The 24,670-nt window shown below is 36.7% G+C and overlaps 1 long non-coding RNA gene across 1 annotated transcript in view; it reads right to left on the bottom strand.

Moving 5' to 3' along the window:
* LOC141580936 (uncharacterized) overlaps positions 1 to 24,670 on the bottom strand; it is a 134,016-nt gene that overhangs the window by 44,805 nt on the left and 64,541 nt on the right. Inside the window, exon 2 of the long non-coding RNA XR_012513361.1 lies at positions 1,194 to 1,340. This is a non-coding gene — a long non-coding RNA (uncharacterized LOC141580936). The remainder of the gene's footprint in view (positions 1 to 1,193; positions 1,341 to 24,670) is intronic.

Raw genomic sequence — 24,670 nt, forward strand, 5'->3', positions numbered from 1 at the left:
CTAGCCTCTTCCTACCCACTGGGCAGGAATGCTGAGAACCAGGTACTTGGTGACTCAGTTCCCTTCTCTGGATTAAACTTGATGGTCTGGTCCATGCTAGGCTACTGTTAGCTCTGTTCTATTTCAGCTCCATTTTTATAGGTCAACGACAACCTATATAAAGCTAGAGCTGTTACTTTGAATAGCTTCCTTTAAAATCTGTCTCTCTCCTGTGTGCTCTTTCTGGTCTCTGAATATTGGCTGTGTACCCAGATCCTCCTTTCTTCGTTGCCCCTTTCTAAGGACAACTTCTCTGGACTTCTGCCATGAGTTCTGATTTGTAATCTCTGCCAGTTATTGATCCTCTAATTACGCTTCATATTCCTCAAATCACACCAGATTTTTTTTTAAGTGGGAGGGTGGGGAAGGAAGAGTGTTTTCAGTTATAGAAAGCAGCATGTTCCCTAAATGACTGAAACATAGATATTAGCTTTCTACAAATAGGAAAAAGTTTAGTAAAAGTGAGAAATCATAATTATGGCTTTCTTAAGCTCATCTGTGGTGACTAGATTTGTGTACAGACAAATGATTTAAGCTCGATAAAATGCTACACCAATACCAACATTGTGATGAGTCACTATGAGGATTAAATAAAATGATGTATACAGAACCACAAATATAGATGCTATTCTTTATATTTCATTTCCATGCATTAAAACAATATACTGATATATATTGTTTTAAAACAATATACTGATATATATTGTTTATATATTGTTTATATTGATATATAAAACAATATACTGATATATATATATGGCACCATGTTGTTATAACCTGTTTTTTTCATTTTTAAATTTTACCTCCACTTGCAATCCAGAATTCCCTTAACCACTTAGTGGTTTAATGCTTGCACATTAATTTCATTACATTTCTAATTATAGTTTAAATCTTGCCTTATATAAACTAAAAGGTCATCTAACCTAAAAGAAAAATGCATTTACCCTTCTACTTACGTGGACACTTGAGAACATGCTAAGTATATAAACTTGAGTCGTTACTTTGTTGACATCTATTTTGTCCCAAGTGCAGGTTTGTTATATAGGAAAACTGTGTGTCATGAGGGTCTGGTATACAGATTATTCAATCACCAAGACAGTAAGCATACTACCCAATAGGTATTTTTGCTGATTCTCTCCCTTCTCCGTGCTTACCTAGGCCCTGGTGTCTGTTGTTCTCTTCTTTGTGTCCACGTGTTCTCGTTGTTCAGCTCCCACTTAAAAGTGACAACGTATAGTCTTTGGTTTTCTGTTCTTGCATTATTTTGCTTAAGATAATGGCCTCCAGCTCCATCCACGCTGCTGCAAAAGAGAGGATCTCACATGTTTTTGGCTGTGCAGTATTCCATGGTTTTATATGTGCCACATTTTCTTTTTCCAGTCTACCGGCCATGGGCATTTAGGTTGATTCCACATCTTTGCTACTGTTAATAGTGCAGGGAAGATACACATTCATGTGTCTCTATGGCAGAACAATTGATATTCATTTGAATAATGGAATTGCTGGGTTGGATGGTAATTCTGCTTTAAGTTCTTTGAGGAATCATCACACCGTCTTCCACAATGGCGGAACTAATTTACATTCCCGTATGCAGTGTGTAAGTGTTCCTTTCTCTAAACAACCTCACCAGCATCTGTATTTTTTTGACTCTTTCATAATGGTCATTCCGACTGGTGTGAGACAGTATACTATTGTAGTTTTGATTTGCACCTCTCTAATAATTAGTGATGCTGATCATTTTATCATATGCTTGTTGGCTGATGTATGTCTTCTGTTGAAACGTGTTTGTTCATATATTTTGCCTGTTTTCTTTAAAGGGGTTATTTTATGCTTGTTAATTTGTTTAAGTTCCTTAAAGATTCTGGATATTAAACCTTTGTTGGATGCATAGTTTGCAAATATTTTCTCCCATTTTGCAGGTTGTTGTTTATTTTGCCGATAGTTCCTTTTGCTATGCAGAAGCCATTTAGTTTAATTAGATTGCATTTGTCAATATTTATTTTTGTGGCAATTACTTTTGCCCATTTGGTATAATGTTGGCGGTGGGTTTGTTATACATAGCTCTTATTATTTTAAAGTATGTTCCTTCAATGCCTAATTTACTGAGAGTTTTTATTATGAAGAGATGTTGAGTTTTATCAAAAACTTTGTCTTCATCTATGGAGATAATCATGTGATTTTTGTCTTTTATTCTGTTTATGAGCTGAATTACATTTATTGATTTGCATATATCAAACCAACCTTGTATCCCAGAGATAAATCCTAATTAATCGTGGTGGATTAGCTTTTTGATGTGGTGCTAGATTCAGTTTGCCAGTATTTTGTTGAGGATTTTTGCAGCTATATTCATCAAAAATATTAACCTAAAATTTTCTTTCTTTTTTTGTTTTCTTTAGTTTATTTATTTATTTTTTTATTTATTTTGGTCTCAGCCAGGTTTTGGTATTAGGATGATGCTGGACTCATACTTAGGCATGAATCTCCTTTTTGTAGATAGCATTGGAAAAACTCTTCTAGACATTGACTTAGGCAAAGAGTTCATGATCAAAAATGTAAAACCAACTGAAACAAAAAATAAAACTAAATAGATGGGCCCTAATTAAATTTTAAAAACTTCTGCATAGCAAAAGAAACAATCAGCAGAGTAAACAGACAACCTACAGAGTGGAAGAAAGTATTCACAAACTTTGCATTTGACAAACGACTAATGTCCAGAATCTCCAAGGAATTCAAACAAATCAGCAAGAAAAAACAAACAAATAATCCCATCAAAAAGTGGGCTAAGGACATGAATGGACAATTCTTAAAAGAAGATGTGCAAATAGCCAACAAACATATAAAAAAAAATAAATGCTCAGCCAGGCGCGGTGGCTCAAGCCTGTAATCCTAGCACTTTGGGAGGCTGAGGCGGGTGGATCACGAGGTCAAGAGATCGAGACCATCCTGGTCAACATGGTGAAACCCCGTCTCTACTAAAAAATACAAAAAATTAGCTGGGCATGGTGGCGCGTGCCTGTAATCCCAGCTACTCAGGAGGCTGAGGCAGGAGAATTGCCTGAACCCAGGAGGCGGAGGATGCGGTGAGCCGAGATTGTGCCATTGCACTCCAGCCTGGGTAACAAGAGCGAAACTCCGTCTCACAAAAAAATAAATAAATTAAAAAAAAAATAAATAAATAAATAAATAAATGCTCAACATCACTAATGTTCAGAAAAATGCAAATCAAAACCACAATAAGAAAGATACTATCTTACTTCTGCAAAAATGGCCACAATAAAATATATATATAGGCATGGATGCGGTGAAAAGGGAGCACTTTCACTGCTGGTGGCAATGTAAACTAGTACAATCACTATGGGAAACAGTATGGAGAGATTTCTCAAAGAACTAAAAGTAGAACCATCATTTGATTCAGCAATCTCACTACTGTATAACTACCCAGAGGAAAACAAATCATTCTATCAGAAAGACACGGACACATGTTTATAGTAGCACAACTTGCCAATTGCAAAAATATGGAACCAGCCTAAATGCCAATCAACCAATGAGTAGATAAAGAAAATATGGTATATATACACCATGGAATACTACTCAGACATAAAAAGGAATGACATAATGGCATTAGCAGCAACCTGCATGGAGTTGGAGACCATTATTCTAAGCAACCCAGGAATGAGAAACCAAATATCATATGTTCGCACTTATAAATGGGAGCTAAGCTCTGAAGACACAAGGTATAAGAATAATACAATGAACTTTGGGTACTCAGGGGAAAGGTGTGTTAGGGATGGGGGATAAAAGACTATGCATTGGGTAAGGTGTACACTGCTTCAGTGACAGGTGTACCAAAATCTCAGAAACTACCCTTAAAGAACTGATCTATGTAACCAAAAAATAAAAAATAAGATATTTCAGCAGCTTTCTAATGCTCTCAAGCAGGGTAAAGTTGTTCTTATTCCTACCTCCTTCTCTTGTCTCCTCGCTTTTTTTTTTCAATACCTGTTACTCTCTAAATTTCAGATAATCTCCTTCTGATCAATGCTGCATAATTCCATGGTCCTTTCCCAACATGGTGTATTTTCTCAGGCAGCTCTCTCTTGCTAAAATTTTCTTTTGTCTTCACCAAGCAAAATTCTAATGTCTGCAGATATCAAGTTTAAGCATCACGACCTCAGCCTTAAACATCCTTTCCCAACCAACTTAAAATGAAGACCCACTCTGTGCACATTCTCCAGCCATTATATGTCTTTCCTTTACAGAACTTACACAAAATCAGTTTAACATATGTGATGATATGGTAATTTTTATTCAAAAAAATCTTCTAGATTCTAAACTCCATGAGAACAACAACAAAAAAAAGAAGTTTGTTTTTAATCACCATTGCATCTTCACACACAACAGGGTGTTTAGCACATGTTAGGTACTCCATAAGTACCTACTGAGTAAATGAATGATTGAATGATCTATATCCATTTCCTAAGCCGTCAACCTCATTTACATATGTAATAGAATGAGGACCAAACTGAGAAAGGATATGAAAACAGGTGGGATATCTGGCAGAAAGAATATTGCTAGAAGCATTGAATTACACTGAATTGAAAATCATCAGATTTTATTTCCACAAAAGATAATATTCCCCAAAATCTTCCTTTCACAAGTGAGGAAACTATAAGGCTCTGGCCTGACTACTTGTGCAATCATAATAAGATTTGCTTTCAGAAATCTGTAATAATCTAAAAGATGATAGGCACTGTGCTGTTTGACTGTCAAATATAATCAATTCTCCTAACCAATTGTCCTTAACCACAGATCAGAAAACTGTAGCTTAAAGGGTTACACAACTAACAGTATTATACTATTATTAAACAGCATCCTGCTTATATTTGCCTCTATCCCAAATCATGCTCTTACAACTACCCTAAAATGTTAATTCTATTCATGTAATTCTTCTTCATTTTTTCAGGTGTCTACTAAAATATAAACCCATTTTATCACTTACTGTCTCATTCAGATATTGCATTTTTCACCCACCCCACATCTAGATACAGTTTTCATTTATTTTCTCACTCAACTCTTGAGTCTGTATCTTCTGGGACCCAATTTCATTACAAAACTCATTCTCCTATAGTATTAGCCTCTTCATAGTACTCTAATTTACTGAAACGTGAGTCTTCCTAGTAGACATTCCTGTTATCTGCAGTCTATGGAGTGGAGGTTTCCCTTTCCCCACTTAAGTGTCTTTTTGTATGACAGAGAGAAAAAAGAGGAGAGACAGACCAGATTCTGAGTTGCAGTGGAAAGAATAATTGAGCTATCTTTTTATTCTGGAAAGGACATTCCAGTGGAACTTAATATCAACAATATTTGGTTGAACTCCATCCAATTGAATCAAGTTTAAACATTGTATGAAAAAAAAGGAGGTAGTGAAATGGTATAGGTAGAAGGGATTTTGGGATTCATTTTGTCAGCTCTTCAGCTTTCCACATAAGGAAATTGAGTTTAAAAAAAAAATTGATACTTGACAAGTTTAAGTAAGTAATCAATGGCAGAGCTAGGACTAAACTTTACATATACCAACTAGTAACATTAAAATAATATTGAGACTTAAAAAAAATCAAGTTAGATTAAATATTTAATAATGTCTATCTTGCATATCTTCTCTCTTTTAACCAAACTTCCTTCACATGATGATTTTTAAAAAATAAACAAGTTAGTTTAGTCAAGGTTCATGACACCATCACCTGTGAGATCTAAGACCTACCATTATGTAAATTTTTATATGCTCAAAGAGACACAGACTTATTTTTTTGTTGCTGATTTTTACTCTGAATTGTCTCAGTATTTAATCAGAGCCACAGAATAATCACATATTTGACTGTGTTTTCAAAAATGATTCAGAATTTATAAAGAAGATAATCTCACTGGGTATAGAAACATGGACATATTCTTCTTAGTATACTATAACAAAAACTAAACAAAAAGTAAACCCTGGCATAATTTAAGTTGGCCATATAGTCTTACACATTTTCATCTCACAAATGAGTTGCACATTTCCAACTTTATATTTGTTAGAAAAACATGGAGTAACATATATTATTTAAAAATGTGATTATTAAATTATTTTTCATGGGTAGTTACTGCTCATACTAAGTATTCATTTGTTTTGTCCATTCTCCCATGTGACTACTTTTGACATAAAATAGATTAATAAAATTTGAGTAAGCCTACTGGCCACTTGGCCATTGAATATGTAAACTTGGTTTCCATTTTCTTCAACTCTAATGAAATCACTGACCATAGCCTGGAAGAGTTGAAAATTACAGGGTTTATGTCATGATGGGGGATTTTTAGTATAGAGTATTGAATTATTTAAGCCTTGTCTACTGAGAGGGTTCAGTTTGACAATTGATGGTGCTATTATCATTGACATATTTTATCGTACACACATTTATAGAGCTTTTCCTATAATTTAGTCAGAGTTCTAAATGCTGAAGAGATAAAGTAACACAAGACACGGTCCCTGACCTCATAAAGCTCACAGCCTAATAGCTAACCAAAATAGCAACCCAACAAGGACCATAGAGGTTAACACATTCTCCAAGAGTAAATGTCCCAAGACACTAAAAGAACCTGAAGGGATATGGATTTTAGCATGCAAGGAATAGGAAGAGAGATAAGGCAGAAGATGTTGAGAAGAAACGCAAGGGATTCAATTAACTCAGATTCCGTCACTATTTAATGGGGTGTAATCTGCTAGGGAGGTTCTAATATCACCTGTAACAGGCAGCGTAACAAGCCTGACAGCTGATAAAAAAAAAAAAGTGGTCTCCTGGAAACTGCAATTTAGCAAGAACTTCTCTTTGATTCAGTCCTCTTGGCTGTGAGTTGAATTAACTAAAAGATAGCATGGTAAGGAACAGCTTCACTACTGCATGTGTGAATTTTTTCACAGATAAAATCGTATCAGATAAAATTTTCACAGAAAAAAAGAAAATTTCACAGACAGGACTTAAGACCATTCTTTTTTTTTTTTTTTTTTTTTTTTTTTTTTTTTTTTTTTTTTGCTTCTATGCAACTCCGTAAAAAATGTAAGAAGTGGTAAATGTTCAATAAATTTGTTAAAATAAAACATCATTGCCAAGAAGAATTTTTTTTTAATCTCTGACCAGTCTTAGCCAAACACGTGAGCACAAGTCTCTCTTTCTTCCATAAATGACAGTTTGGGGACAGTTAAGTGAACTGACTCAAAGAAAAGGGTAATATCATCACTGAGGTGACTGCCTCTGGTTTCTTTTTTTGTTTTATATTTGACAATACCTAAAATAATACTTGAGTAAAAATGTCTGGATTCAAGTGTCTATGGTATTAGCCCAGGCAAAAATATTTTATATAATTATTTTTCTTTTTTTTTTTTTTTTTTTTTGAGACGGAGTTTCGCTCTTGTTACCCAGGCTGGAGTGCAATGGCGCAATCTCGGCTCACCGCAACCTCCGCCTCTTGGGTTCAGGAAATTCTCCTGCCTCAGCCTCCTGAGTAGCTGGGATTACAGGCACGTGCCACCACGCCCAGCTAGGTTTTTTTTTTTTTTGTATTTTTAGTAGAGACGGGGTTTCACCATGTTGACCAGGATGGTCTCGATCTCTTGACCTCGTGATCCACCCGCCTCGGCCTCCCAAAGTGCTGGGATTACAGGCGTGAGCCACCGAGCTATATAATTATTTTTCTAACAGAAAAATGTGTATCTGGGGAAACTTCAAACAGTTTTTGGAAACATGAAATTAAAAGATAAAAGTAAAACTATAAACTTTAGATGTCAACACAAGCTTTATTAAGTTTAACAGTTTTATAAGTTAGGATACCAGACATTTAGCTCATCCCTAAAGACTTGGGGGGTCTTAAGAATTTAACCATGTCAATGTAGTCTTTTTTAAATGATATTAATTGAAGAAAAATGAATGCGCTTCACAGACTTTTTTTTTTTTTTTTTTTTTAAGATTGAGAAACAGAAGTAAGAAGAGCCTAATCATGACTTAAAGGTGAATGCCTAATATGGTTTGGATTTGTGTCCTCAGTCCAATCTCACGCCAATTTGTAATTCCCAGTGTTGGAGGAGGGGCCTGGTATGAGGTGATTGGATCATGGTGGCAGATTTCCGCCTTGCTTTTCTTATGTTAGTGAGTGAGTTCTCATGAGATTTGGTTGTTTGTAAAGTGAGTTGCACTTTCCCCTTCTCTCCTTCATCCGCCTGCTCCAGCCATGTAAGATATGCCTCCTTCCTCTTTGCCTTCCACCACTGTAAGTATCCTGAAGCCTCCCCAGCAATGATTTCTATACAGCTTGTGTAACTGTGAGACAATTAAACCTCTTTTCTTGGTATTTCTTTACAGCAGTGAGAGAACAAACTAATACAGAAAACTGGTAACAGGAGTGTTGGATTGCTATAAAGGTATCTGAAAATGTGGAACCGACTTTGGAACTGAATAACGAGCATAGGTTGGAATAGTTTGGAGGACTCAGAAGAAGACAGGAAAATGAGAGAAAGTTTGGAAGTTCCTAGAGACTTGTTAAATCGTTTTGACCAAAATGCTGATAGTGATATGGACAGTAAAGTCCAGGCTGAGGAGGTCTCAGACAGAGATGAGGAACTTATTGGGAACTGGATCCAAGGTTATTTTTGTTATGCATGAGCGAAGAGGTGATATGAAACTGGAATTTATATTTAAAAAGGAAGTAGAGTGTAAAAGTTTGGGAAATCTGCAGCTTAGCCATGGGGTAAAAAGGAAAAACCCATTTTCTCCAGTAGGAATTCAAGCCAGCTGCAGAAATCTGTGTAAGTAAAGAGGAACCAAACGTTGATAGCCAATGTAATGGTAAAAATGCTTCAAAGGCATTACAGAGACATTTGAGGCAGCCCCTCTCATCACAGTCCCAAAGGTTTAGGAGAAAAGAATGGTTTTGTGGGCCTAGTCCAGTGCCCTGTTACTCTGTGCAGCCTCAGGACATAATGTTCTGCATTATGGACACTCCTGCTCCAGCCATGACTAAAAGAGGTCAAGGTACAGCTTGGACCATGACTTTAGAGGGTGCAAGCCCCAAGTCTTGGAGACTTCCATATGGTGATGGGCCTGTGTGTGCACAGAGAGCAAGAGTTGAGGCTTGCTCTCTGTGCACCAGCAGGCCCATCACCACATAGAAGCCACCAAGTCTTGGGGCTTGCACCCTTTGAGGCTCCACCTAGATTTCAGAGGATGTATGGCAATGCCTGGATAGCCAAGCAGAAGTGTGCTGCAGCAGCTGAGCCCTCATGGAGAACCTCTGCTAGGGAAGGGCAGAGGGGAAAGGTGGGATTGGAGCCCTGAATCAGAGTGTCCACTGGGGCACTGCATAAGGGAGCTGTGAGAAGGGAGCCATCACGTTCCAGAACCCAGAATGATAAATCCACCAACAGCTTGCAACATGCACCTGGAAAATATGTAGGCACTCAATGCCAGCTCATGAAAGCAGCTTTGGGGGCTGTACCATGCAGAGCCAAAGGGGTAGAAGCTGTCCAAGGCCTTGGGAACCCACCCTTTCCTCCGTTTGGCTCGTATGTGAGACATGGAGTCAAAGAGGAGTACTTTAGAAGTTTAAGATTTAATGTCTGCTCTGCTGGGTTTTGAACTTGAATGGGGCTTTAGCACCTTTGTTTTGGCTGATTTCTCCCTCTCAGAATGGGTGCATTTACCCAATGCCTGTAGTTCCATTGTATCTTGGGAGTAACTAATTTAATTTTGATTTTACAGGCTCATAGGTGGAATGAATTTGCCTTGTCTCAGATGAGTCTTTGGGCTATGGACTTATTAGTTAATGCTGAAATGAGTTAAGACTTGGGAGCTGTTGAGAAAAAAGGATTTTATTTTAAAATGTGAGAAGGACATGAGATTTTGGATGAACCACTGGCAGAATAATGTGCTTGGAATTTGTGTCCCTGCCCAAATCTCATGTTGAATTGCAATCCCCAGTGTTGGAGGAGAGGCCTGGTGGGAGGTGATTGTACCATGAGTGAGGACTTTCTTCTTGCTTTTCTTATTACAGTAAGTGAGTTCTCATGAGATCTGCCTATTTATAATATGTGTAGCCCTTCCCCCTACTCACTATCTTTCTCCTGTTCCAGCCATGCAAAATGTGCCTCCTCCAAGTTAGTATGAGCTTATACTGGTGCAAACAATTTTCAAAAGCAAACATAGTTTTTTTCTTTCTTTGTTTTTTCTTTTCTTTCTTTCTTTATTTTTATTTTTTTGATAAAGGGTCTCACTTTATTACTCAGACTGCAGTGCAGTGGCACAATCTCAGCTCACATCAGCCTCAGCATTTTAGGCTCAAGTGATTCTCCTGCCTCAGCTCCTCAAGCACCTGGGACTATAAGCTCACGCCATGATGCCTGCCTAAAGTTTTGTGTTTTTTGTAGAGAGGAGCTTTCACCATATTACCCAGGCTGGGCTCGGACTCCTGAGCTCCAGGGGTCTTCCTGCCTTGGCATCCCAAAGTGCTGAGATTACAGGCATGAGCCACCTTGCCTGGCCAGTTTTTTCATAATATGCATTTTCCATGAAAGTTTTGAAGACTTCTCATATTCCATCACCAACTAATATTTAGAACCTATTATCCTTTTAATATCTTCCTTATACTTCCATTTTTTTTTTCATTTATATTGCTAGGATCAAATATATATATTCATACAAAATATATTTTAAAATATATCCTTTTGTGGTTTTGTAGGTGCATGAAAATGTCATTTTGTCGGCTAATGGACTTGGATAAAGCCTTGGGCCTTATCATTTTATTTCATTTTCAATTCATTTCCATCTATAAATATGAAGATAATTATTTCATCACATATTGTTAATAAGTTATTGATACATTTTCTATGAGTTTAGATTTATTATGGAATTTATTTTTTTATCTAGAAGAGAATTACAAGACAATTTGGCCAAACAACTTATTTTACCTGTGAGGAAATTAGAGTCTACAAAAAGCTGTCATTTAGCCCAAATTCCTATAGTTAGAATATATCTGAAATAAGACAGACTTCTGCACCCACTGTGCCTATGAACCTGCCACTATAGCTCTATTTATATAAGCCAACTGCAGTTTCCTTTCTTTAAAACATATACAATCAACTCTGCTATAGTGGTTATTTTGAAAACACAAATTTGTTCTAACACAATTGATATTTTAGAAACAATTTGGGCATACTACTAATTTCATGGTTGTTTATTCATGATTTTTTTCCATGAGAAGTACTCTTTGGTGCAAAAATTGCCACCCAGCTGAAATGAGCCACATAGGAATACAATCATATGCCACATAACAACGTTTAGGTCAATGATAGACTGCATATATGAGAGTCGTCCCATAAGATTATAATGCCATATTTTTACTATTCCTTTTCTATCTTTAGATATGTTTAAATAAACAAACACTTAGCATTGTATTACCATCACTTACAGTATTCAGTACAGTAGCATGCTGTACAGGTTTGTAGCCTAGGAGCAATAGGCTGGTATAGCCTGTGTCTAGCAGGCTAAACCATCTAGGTTTGTGTATAAGTATACTCTGTGATATTTGCACAGGGACAAAACTGCCTAACAATACATTTCTCAGAACATATTCCTGTCATCAAGCAATGCATGTCTGCACATAAAATGCCTACATCTCAAACATCTACCAGCTACCTCAGTCTACCATATATTTTTTAAACTACATCCATTGAGGTAGACAGAATAGGCCCCCAAAATATCCATCCCCTGATCCTTGGAACCTGTGAATATTAGGTTACATGGTGAAAGGACTTCATAGGTTTAATGGAAGTTACTAATCAGTAACCTAAGTAAAAAAAGATTATTCTGGGATAACCCATTGGTTATCCAATGGGCCTAATCTGATCACACGAGCCCTTAGAACTGTCTCTGGCTAGAGCAAAAGATATGAAACAGACAGAGAGTTGCATTGGAATGGTTTGACACACAGTTACTGGTTCTGAGATGCAGGGACTGCATGTATAGACAAGTGAGAGATCTGTAAAAACTAAGGAAGGCTTCCTCTAATAGCTAATTGGAAAATTGGGACTCAATCTGTATCCCTCAAGAAATGGCTTCTGCAACAACCAGATGAGCTTGGAAGTGGATTGAATCTTTCCCAGAGCCTCTGGTCGTGAAAACAGCCGTGCCAACACTTTGATTTTGAAACCTGAAGCAGAAAACCAGCTGAATTACACTACGCCCAGACTTCTGACTTATGGAAACTGCCAAATCTGTGATAATTTCTTCTGGTAGTAAGGAAAAACTAATATTATCTTTTCACATCTGGTGTGACAAGTTTTCATTCAATTTCATATAATTCTCCTTGTGGCATTTCACAATAACTTGCAAACTGCAACCTTTCTAATGCCTGCTTTTACAAGAAACTCCAGAGATTTTTAAATATAAAATGTCAAATGTCATATTTATTAAATATTTGTGCATATCTTAACAGTTAAACACATATAAAACTTTGACATCATTTTTATTCTGTTTTTATCTTTTTTGTGTGTCATGGATAAAGTTTTTCAGTTTTTTGCCCTATTTTTCCTGTAAGCCTTTTGGTTTTTATTGCACAATTTTGCCTAGCATGATAAATTTTAAGAATGTATATATTTTGGTCTCTCTCTCTTCTCCTCTATCTCTAGATATCTATCTATCTATCTGTCTATCTATATTTATATATATCTATATATATTCCTCCTGTAGTTTGTTTCAGGAGACAAAAGTTATATAAACAATTTGGTATTTTGTAATTGTTCCTTAGTATCAAATGACTAGAGGTCAGAGGCTAGAGAAGAACATAGTATGTAATCGAGAGAGAGGGAGAGAGACGGGGAAAGAGGAGGAGGAGGAGGAGAGAGAGAGAAAGAGAAAGAGAGAGAGAGAGAGAGAGAGAGAGATAGAGAGAGACATTTCCTTCACATCTCTCTATAATGTTATGGAGCCATTTTCATAATATTATACATTGAAATTGTTATATGTAGCAATTATGCATGCAATTGTTGCTTAGTGTATGTTGTAATGTTCTGGGTTCTATCTCTTATGTCTGGGAAATGGGTCCGTTGGATATAATCTGAATTTATACAGTATTGATTAATTTCATGACATCATTACTCATAAAATGTCTCTTGCTTCTAGAGCTTCATAGATGCTTCTCCTTTGAAGCAATATTATTGCTCTCTATTTCTTCTTAGGGGAAGTTATAAGAGTTAGGTGTCTTCCCTAGGCTTTCATAATATCTTATCTATATGAAGATTCTACTCATCACTCTGTATATTAATTGCCTGTACATTTTTCTAAATCCCTGTTGGATTATAAGATTTAAGAAGACAGATGCCACATCTATTTTATTTTTTCTTATTAGTGTATCAACACTCTGGCTTTTGCTTAACACATAAAAGTATACAATAAATATTTGTTTAATGAAAATACAATAAATGATTAAAAATATAAGTGATAGTTTAACCCTATGTGTATTCCTATCTTCTCACAATGTGTATGCCCGTTCTTTTAACTACTAGAATAATTTATGTCAATATTTCTTTCTATGCATATTTTAGATTTCTTTCACCAAAATGTCCATCTAACCCTAGTAGTAGTTATATGAGAGACTTCAGACTGTGACATGGAGCAAAATATTTGTAGCGATATAGAACATATAATTAAAATTGTTTCTTATCTCTTTAGGTCAGATTCCAAGTATACTATTTCCTGAAGCTTTATAATTGGTGATCATTGTTTAAAGATAAAATTAGCTCTGTAATTTGGCTTAGCAGCTCTTCTAAGATGCCTATAATGATGTGAGACCGACAAGCTTCAATTTATGAGCACCCTAGACAGGATAGCTTACTCAACCTGCAAATTACTTGCAAAATATATGAAATGTTTACAGCTCTAGTTGAAAATACTATATTAAAATGTTTCTGGGGTCACATTAAAAATGATTGAGTGGTTTGAAAACTCTGTTAGTCTTGTAGTTTGTTTCAGGAGAGAAAAGTCGGATAAACAGTTTGGTATTTTGCAATTGTTCCTTAGTATCAACATGACTAGAGGCCAGAGGCTAGAGAAGAACATAGCATATAATTGAAAATGGAATAGGCCGGGCGCGGTGGCTCAAGCCTGTAATCCCAGCACTTTGGGAGGCCGAGGCGGGTGGATCACGAGGTCGAGAGATCAAGACCATCCTGGTCAACATGGTGAAACCCTGTCTCTACTAAAAATACAAAAAATTAGCTGGGCATGGTGGCACGTGCCTGTAATCCCAGCTACTCAGGAGGCTGAGGCAGGGGAATTGCTTGAACCCAGGAGGCGGAGGTTGCGGTAAGCCGAGATCCGCCATTGCACTCCAGCCTGGGTAACAAGAGCGAAACTCCGTCTCAAAAAAAAAAAAAAAGAAAGAAAAAAAAAAAAAAAGAAAGAAAATGGAATAGTCCAATCTTTACACACCCATAGCAACTATATTCTTTAAAAAATTTCTATGCAAGTAGATGACAGTTAATCATATTTGTATGAATTCTATCTTCAGAGAGTAACAAATTCAGAACTGTGTGAGCCAAGAGTACAAATGAAAGGAGACTAACAGAAGTAACACCTATCTTTGTGGAATTTATAATCTAGTTAGTAGATAACAAAACAATAATCTGCACAGAAGAATAGCCCAAGGGAAGAACAAGGCATGACAAGACGCTAAACAGTGTGACACAGATGCAGAAGCTGGCTTTAAAATTCTGTATTTGAGAGAAGAGAATGAGAACACTGAAAACAGGAATAGTCAAAAAGACCACTCCGCTAGGAGATCTCTTTACTCAGATAAAAACCATGAAGCCAATGGTTTGTGACTTGGGCAACTGTTCACTGGGAATCCAAATGAGTCTGCCAGCTTATTTTGCATACACCAAACAACCAGCAGCTCATAAAAAACTTTTCAGCCATTGCCGACCTTGATTAGAATTGAGGCTGGAGCCAAAGAAAAAAAAGTGATGTTTCTGTGTTCCAATTCCCTGTTCCATTCATTCTCCCCGGATCCTGGTTGTGGGCTAAGCTCTGCTTAACCACAGAGTGCAAGAAATAGATGCAGCCTTTTAGGTATGTGATAACAACAATCATAAATAAGGACAAACACACATATACCTGCAAGCAAATACAGGAGCACAGATGGTACAAGAGAATCTTTCTATAGGTCTTGAGCCAGACCCCATTACTCTCTGTTTCATATAATGGCCCTGTGCGGTAACTGTGGACCATCGCACTGCACAGATGGAAGAGAGAGTTAGAGGGCTATTGAACATGTGAATTTTCCCAGTGTGTCACAATTACAGAAACATCTGTGCTAAATATTTTCAAGCTGATCCACTATAAAAATTGGCAATGTTCAATAGCACTCAATGTCTTCCCTTTCCCTAGTGGGAAAGCAGTCTAATGATTGCATTTGGGACTACAGCATAAGGCATGTACCTATGCAGATTGCTTGCTGTTTAAAGGGACCTCATTTGCATTATGCTGTTTGTAATGTTCTTTCTTTATCCCTCCTCCTTTCTTTTTTGCTCACAAATGTAAACTGAAAGAAAAATCAAACCATTTGCTGCACTTGTCATTGAAATGTTTCCCAGGGCTCAGTTACTGGAATGACCTGGGCAGGGGCAAGAAAGAAGAGAGCAATAAGGTCTCTTGACATAAATTGCAGACTGTGCTGCCTATTAATCTTGGCTATATTGAAAGGAATGATTGGCTACATCTACATTTACTCACAAACATGTAACTTCATTCTAGGAATTTACTAAGGGATGCAAACTTCACAGCATTTTTAATACATATGACTTTTACCTTCAAGAAGCTTGCAATCTTAGCCAGTGTCTTGTAAATTTACTGTACATGTAAATTGCATGAGTTTCTTGCAGAATGAAGATTTGGATTCAGTAGATCTGGGATGAAACCCAAGAGTCTACATTTCTAACAAGCTCCCAGGTGGTACTCATGCTGTTGGTTTAGAAACTACATTTTGCATGGCAACGTTCTGGGCTCCAACAATATAAGATAAAAATAGTAAATGCATCATTTGCTCTTTTCACTGACCTGAAATTTCAAATGTTCTGTTAAAATAATTAATTGGGAGGCCATAAGGCTGAGGTGACTCCACTATCTTGGGATTCTACATAAGCCAACCAAAACCCAACTCAGTGTAAATGGAAACTGCCAACTAACCTCTAACTAGAGATAAGGTTAGAAACAATAATGCTTTTCTGGATCGAAGGTGGTTAAAGGCCAACCTTGGTAGAGTCAGAAAAGAAGACTAGCATAGTAGAGAAATGTAAACTGGGCAGGATTTGGGGACTGATTGGAAAGCATAAAGCTGGATAAGACTTCAGTTTTCCAGATGGAGTTTCTAGGAGTATGGTGGTATGATTCTTAAAATGTATTGAAGGTAGGCGAATAGACAGACCATAGGTACTGAAACGCCCAGTATCATCCTGAAATTAGAGCCTGAAAAAGACTCATGTGGATGAAAAAGCTGATGTCCACACCAGATCAAAGGAAGACCAGGACATGTTATTAGGAATATATCCATATGTGTATAGGTAAGCATATAATAGAGCAGTTAAATGAAAGAAAATAAATGATCCTACTGATGAGATGTACTGATGAGAAAAGAGGGAAAAATAAACAAAACAACAACGACAACAAAAATCTTCATGATAGTAGAATATTACAAATGTGTAAGGTAAGTGAAAGCAGGTAAGCAGAACACTGAAGAGTCGGTGATGGGTTGAGGCAGTGGCAGATCCAGATGTAGGATAGCCATTTTGTTGATAGAACATACCAAGGGGCATATCTTAATGCTGTATGAGCATAGCTGGAATTATTACTTCGCAAGAATGTTTAAGTGGCTACATCATTGCTGAGGTTGCTACCCTCACTTTCCAGACCACCCTTTCTACTGCATTGTGACTGACTCAAGAGAGAATATTCATGACATTGGATATTATGCCAAATGTATATTTTTGCTTTTCTGCGTAACATAATTTATATTTATCTGGATCTCCTTATTTATTTTCTTAAATAGAGAAAATACACTATGTTTAGTTATCCCTTATCTCCCTGGTTGATTCAATTATCTCCTTTCACTTTCCCTGTACCCACATTGTGATTAAGTATGAGCTTCTATTTAAGAAGAAAACTCTACCACAGAAACTAACAAAATTCTCTCCTAGAATTGTAACATGACTAAATCCCGATTTCACCATAAAAATAAATGTTTAAAATGATTACATTGTGCCAAATAATATCATACCAATTATTCACTACAGAAAGATCCATATAATAGGAAGAATACCAACCAGGTAAAAAGCACTTCCTATATATACTAAACACAATGCTAGCTGTTAATAAATCTAAAATCATTTACTATTGTCATAGCTTAGAGAAGTAGATACTTTTACCCTATTTTACAGTTGGGAAAACAAAGTATCACAAAGCTTGAGTAGCACAGCTATTAAACTGAAGAACCAGGACTCAAATAAAATCTTTCACATGCTATATCTCTAATTCTTTCCACTATATTGTAACAGACTAGGAAGCAGTACAGAGGAATTCTGTACTCTGCTGATGGCTCTGAAAGAGAGTAATGTTTCCTTTAACAACAGCAGACTGCAAACGGAGCAAGTTGGTTACCACTTCTGGTGGACAACATAGGTCTGTATCGTACAAGCACATAGACTGGAATGTAAATGGCAGTATAGCATCACTATTCTGATGTAAATTCTGTAACTTTTCTGTTTGCAAATAAAGAAGATAATGAGAAGCATCTAATGCACAGCAATTTAATGACAAATTTTCAGTTAGATCCCTGGAGGCATAAGTACTACAAGGTAGGCAAAAAAAAGAAAAAAAAAAAATTCCTGTTCCGGAATAATTACAACCACTAATATGAAATACTACACCCACAATTAGAGAGAACTTCACAAAAGGTTACCTCCTTTTTAGCTAAAGGCTTGTCAAAGAGGAGAGGCTTTTTTGTTTCAATAGGCCATATTGGGGCAGTGCTCTAAAAGTGAATGCTCTAATTCCATTCATATTTTTTGGTTTAAAATAACCATAGTCTGTATGTATTTTATATATATTGAGAAATAGAATGTGTTGAAATATAGAGTTCAAAGTTGAGGTCTAATGTTGAGAAAACATATATAAAATAATTTTGAAACTATAATATCCTCTACAGACAGGACATAGGCGTAGGCAAGGACTTCATGACCAAAACACCAAAAGCATTGGCAACAAAAGCCAAAATAGACAAATGGGACCTAATCAAACTCCACAGCTTCTGCACAGCAAAAGAAACAGTCATTAGAGTGAATTGGCAACCAACAGAATGGGAAAAATTTTTGCAGTTTACCCATCTGACAAAGGGCTGATATTTAGAATTTACAAAGAACTAGAACAGATTTACAAGAAAAAAGCAAACAAGGCCATTCAAAAGTGGGTGAAGAATATGAAAAGACACTTTACGAAAGAAGACATACATGAGGCCACCAAACACAGGAAAAAATGCTTATCATCACTGGTCATTAGAGAAATGCAAATTAAAACTACATTGAGATACCATCTCAAGCCAGTTAGAATGGCAATCATTAAAAAATCTGGAGACAACAGATGCTGGAGAGGATGTGGAGAAATAGGAACACTTTTACATTGTTGGTGGGAATGTAAATTAGTTCAACCATTGTGGAAGACAGTGTGGCGATTCCTCAAGGACCTAGAAATAGAAATTCCATTTGACCCAGCAATCCCATTACTGGGTATATATCCAAAGGATTATAAATCGTTCTACTATAAGGACACATGCACACGAATGTTCATTGCAGCAGTTTACAATAGCAAAGACCTGGAACCAACCCAAATGACCATCAATGATAGACTGGACAGGGAACATGTGGCACATATACACCATGGAATATTATGCAGCCATCAAAAACGATGAGTTCGTGTCCTTTGTAGGGACATGGATGAACCTGGAAACCATCATTCTCAGCAAGCTGACACAAGAGCAGAAAATCAAATGCCACATGATCTATGTTCTCACTCATAGGTGGGTGTGAGAACATGTGTTCTCAATGAGAACACATGGACACAGTGAGGGGAGCACTACACACTGAGGTCTATTGTGGGGAAATAGGGGAGGGACAGCAGGGAGTGGAGAGTTGGGGAGAGACAGCATGGGGAGATATGGCAGATACAGGTGAAGGGGAGGAAGGCAGCAAATCTCACTCCCACGTGTGTACCTATGCAACAATCTTGCATGTTCTTGACATGTACCCCCAAACCTAAAATGTAACAAAAAATAAAAAAAAAGAAAAAAAGAATATCTATGAATGTTATATAATTCACCATGACATGTCTCCATTGTTTTTACCCCTGCACTCTTAAGGAGTTGAAAATGAGTGTAAAAAATTGGTTCCACTAACTTTCCATTTATTTCATTAGGAATTAATGAAAGGAAAAAGATAAGTAGCTGAAATCAAAGACATTTTAGGATTTGAGACCATGGAAGCAAATCATGACTTTACAGCTTTTTGTAGTGGAGGTTTCAAAGAAAACAAGAATCTGACAGTATTTAAAATGGTAAAAACTCGTTTTATTCACGAATTTTACAATATGGCATAGGAGACCTCAGAATAGAGCTGGGCTTAATTCCTAATACGGCAAGAACAAGGGGGGATTTGTCACCAAGGAGCAGGGTCATGGATGGGTGAATGGAAAATTACTAAGAGGAGACATCAGCATTAGCAGGATTTTGGGTAAACTCACCTAACAGGATTCTTACTGAAGGCCAGCAAGGGTGATCCGGTATCATCCAGGGGATGTTACAAGATGAAGAATTTGATCAGATACCAGATGTGATCAGAGAGTAAGGGTAGAGAATTTCTTAAAACCTGACTTAGCAGGATTTTTGCTAAAAGTGGGAGGCAAGGGAAGGACTAAGATGAAAAGCTGAGATTGAGACCTAGTCAAAAAAAGGGTTCAAAAGTTTGTCAAAGCTGAAGAATATAAGAGTTGAACGGATTGAAGAAACTTGACACCTGCTGGTAGAAAAAATCAGCAGTGTGGATAGTGGGCAGATGGCAAGGAAGAGGTTAGAAAGAGCAGTGACAAATACAATTAGATGGACAGAAAAACTTTAAGACATCAATAAATTATAGTTTAAGAATTGGTTTTGTAAGTGTAACCATTGATTTAAAAAGAGCAGTCATGCAATATTTTAAAACTCTAACTTATTGTAACATAATCAGGAACTATGATAAAATTTAGATTTTAGAATTTAACAGACTTGTCTATTCATCTGTGGTCCACTTAGTGAATGTGAAATGTCATAAATACTGAGCCTCAATTTCCTTGTTTAGAATTGTCAGGAATAATGTACCTAGCATAGGACCTTTAACATAATTTATGTTCATTTAAGGCTAATTCCTGCCTCTCTCTCAACCCCAACATTTATTTTAAACTTATTACATTGTATACATATTTTTCCAGCTTATTCCAAATAAATTATATACCACTTTGTTTTGTGAGAAATTATATATTAATTTGTTTCATAGTACAAAATATGCAATATTCAGCCTATCTTTAAATTTTCTAGAACTTACCTAAGAATCAAATTATAATTTTTAAAATCATGCTGACTGCATTTTCTATCTCAAATTTAATCTATTATATAGGTTTCTAGGTTATAGGTTGGACTTTGCTATTTAAAATTTTAGACACCTATTCTCTCTTTCAAATTTTTCCACTATAAATCTTCAAAGAGTTCTATGCCCTCCTTAGAACACATTTATATGTATATTATTTTAAAAGCATATGTTTGCTATGACTTCACTCTGTATAAAGAACTGTGGTTGACAAACCTCAAAGATCAAAATTAAATCTGAACAAGGCTTTGCCACAATGAACATCCTCAAATTGTTTAACTCTGTGTGGGAAAAAGAGAGGTCTTATGTCCTCTATCTTCAAAAGAATATTTTGAAAGCAGCTCATTCAGTAGATGTAGAGGAAATAGCTTCTTTTATATCTTTTCTACTTGATTATATGTTGTTTTACCACAGAAGCCTATTTTGGAATATGCTTTCGAAGTCCAAGTATTCTTACTCCCATTTAGAAATAAAGATAATTCCAGTTGAAGAAAAAATAGAAATAAGGTTCCTTTTTTTATACTCTTAAGAGTCAGGCAAAAATATCATTCAATAGAAGAGACTGAACAATGCCACACACTCTAATAATTCCAAATGTTAAAACATCCTAAGCAGGGTCTAAGTCCTGATAGATTTATGCCCATCTGGGTTATAGCAGGTTTTTCATTAAAGAGAGCAAATGTCTCATTCTCCACCTAGTGAGTGAGTAGATAGAGTCAGCCCTCGTGAATTTAAAGGGAAATTAATAATTGACACACTACCTTAAGGGGGGAGTAGGGGTTTTGTTTTGTTGAAAAATCAATTCCTCAATCCTCTTAGAATCCCTTGCTCTTCTCTGAACTTTTGCCTAGTTGTTAACCTTCTTGAGGGTACTGAAGAAATGGAATGGAATCCAGTATCTTTAATGCAAACCTCACTCTCACTAAGACTAAACTAAAGAGGATTTTCGCCTTCTTACCTAACAATTCAGCATTTGACTCTCTTGGAAGTCATAGCCAAGTCGATGTTAATACTAAATTTTTCATCTAATACCTCATTATTTCAAAGAGGGTAATTAATCAATTAAATGCTTGGATATATGTAAATTTATGAGGTTAAGAGACATGGTTACATCTGAGTTTTATGATTTATGTGCCTAAAAGACCAGAATCTTTATGCACAAACAAGTGTTTATGAAAGGAAGAGGAAGAACAATTAATTTATTTTCAAACCAGTACACCAATCCCTGGTGAACAGCCATCTTCTAATACCTGTCTCCAAGTTTTTCTTTTTCTACCAACTATCACCACTGCCAGCTTGTCAAATGATGCAGCTTTTGCTTCCCCATGGCAACAGATCCCTGCCCTGAGTGACAGGATTTCCATATTGACAACTGGAAAATGTCCCAAATAACTCTGAGAAGCACCTGGAGTTTAATTGCCCATCTTAACATCCAGAAGGAGTCTTTTTAAATATTTCCCACATGTTAAAGTGAGGTTATTTATATACCACACAACTGATGGTGTGATGACAGCCAAGCTAAGCAGAGAGTATGTGAAAGATTCAATAAACGTAGCTTCCCTGAAAATGGTGCATTAATGTCGTTCGAAAGATTTGAATGATCTGCCTAAAATAGCTAGGAATTTTAAGACATGCTTGCATTAAAAATAGTGATAACATAACAGTACCTAGTCACCTTAACAACAAAAAAGGTAAAAATGGAATAACTTTCTATAAAAGACATCAAGCTTTCCATGTTAAAGTTTAAGTAAATGCCAGAGAACAAGTAAAAAAATACATAAGCATTTCTGCTGCAGAATAGGTTTCTTTTAACAAAAAAGGGAGAACCATATTTCTTTCTCCCTAATGGCAAATTTTTATCCTAAAAATAGCACACGAAAACCTACAAAGTGGAGTGTTTCTGAATAAGTCTGAATTATGGATAGTGACCTGAACAAGAGCAATGAACATTATTCAAAGCCACATACATTGGTAGTTCCTGCCAGGAATATAGTACTCGTTCAGTCACTAATTGTGTGGTGTGTGCATGTGTGTGGGTATGCATGCGTGTGTGTGCCTGTGTGTGTGTAAGTGCACAATTTTATTAGAAAGGCATGATTTTTCTTGACTTGGTATAAAATTTAGTCTTTTTGTTGTTGTTGTTCTAGTGTCATAGATTTCTCTCTGAATTCTACATTAGATTTTTCTAAAACTAGATGTTGACAACACTGCAATAGATTTTTATAAAACTAGAAATTAATATTCTTTCTTTATGCAATTCCCACATATGGCACAAAGGTGCTTTTTTTCTCTTTCATTTAGCTTTGATGAAAAAACTAAATATACTTTTGCCATATAATAATCTTTACTTTCTTATTCACAAAAGCAAAGGCTTTATGGCCGTGATTATATCGTGCCCTCAGTTACTAGACCCAAGGTTAAACTAAAAGTGTTTTTTATTACTTGACACTTGTTGAAGACCTCACTGCAAGGTTTAACGGCATATGTTGACCTCTCACCTCTTCTCCCTTTTTCTTGACTGGACTTTGAATTCCTGTCATAGAAATTGACAGGCTGAAGGAAGGGGATGTAATGTTGAGCTCCTTCACTCATAGATCTCAGTGCTGAGAGTGAGGGCAGATGGCTGAAATCCCAATGAAAAGAGTGGCAATGAAGTGCATTAACAGCTACATCTTCTAGCTAGTTCTTGTTGTGCCAAGGAGAAAATAAAATCTAAATTTTCCTAATTATTGTGAGGCACTGATGATATGCGATTTTTCTTTTAACCAATCTTTATATCTTAGTGAAATTTTCTCATAGTGGCAGATAGTTCAATTCATCTTTTCTTTCCTTAATAATAGGCGTAGACACTGAGTGCAGAGTGTGGTGCTGCCAGTAGAGTGTCAGGTCTTGATACACCTTTTTCAAGGTGGGAATCATGGTGATGGAATGCTCCCACTGAATAATGAACTTGAACAGAAGCTCAACAGAGTAAGAGGATCCAAACAAAGAGGCTTGGTAAGTGTCTGGTATGTAGGATCCTTTCATTGTTTGTAACACCAGAGAAATTGCCAGGCTGGGAAGGAAAGACTCTTCTTCAAGCAGCCCTTGGAGGGAAACATGGAGTTCTTTTGAATAAAGGAATTAAGAGAAGACAAACTCTTGGGGAAAAAAAAAAATCTTAAACCTGACCATGGTAGTTTTATGGAAATCATACCCATAAAACATAAAAATCATAAGGCTGGAACAACTGAGGGAAAAGTTTTCAAAATCATATAGAGGAGACATCATCAAGATTGCTGACTACAGGTATTTAGCACTTGGCTACTCCGCAAAGAAGGACCAAAACACACACACACACAAAATAGTTGACCACACTTTAAATAGAGTGTCTTGAGGAGAACACTGAAATTCAGCAAAGAAGTGAGGAAAACTCACAGAGGCACAGACTCAGGATACAGACACAAGGGAAGGCCTCAACTGAGATTGACTTGGAGCCAAGAGAGCCCACTGTGGGGAAAAGGTAAGTGGGAAGTCTCCAACGACCCACATTGTCACCATGGATGCCTGCAACGCTAGCTACAGGAGATCTCCACAGCCCTTGCAGGTACTAAACTTTGTATAGAAATCTGCAGGAAGACCACACACCACATTATTTTAGAGGGAGAATCCATACTGGGTCCCCCCACGCACCCACCTAGGCTGCTGCATCACATCATCATTTTGAGAGCAGAGTCACTCCTAGACTACATCATGTCCTGAGGCCCAGTACTTCCTGCATCTTCATATTCCTGGGGTCCTGCCAACATCGTACTACATTCGGAGGGCTGCAGCATTATAACACCACTTGGATCCAGCTATATGGATATATAATCCTACCATATGAACCCATGCAGTGCCCTATACCCTGAG

This window comes from Saimiri boliviensis, chromosome 13 (assembly GCF_048565385.1).
Source record: "Saimiri boliviensis isolate mSaiBol1 chromosome 13, mSaiBol1.pri, whole genome shotgun sequence".
Taxonomy (NCBI): Eukaryota; Metazoa; Chordata; class Mammalia; order Primates; family Cebidae; genus Saimiri; species Saimiri boliviensis.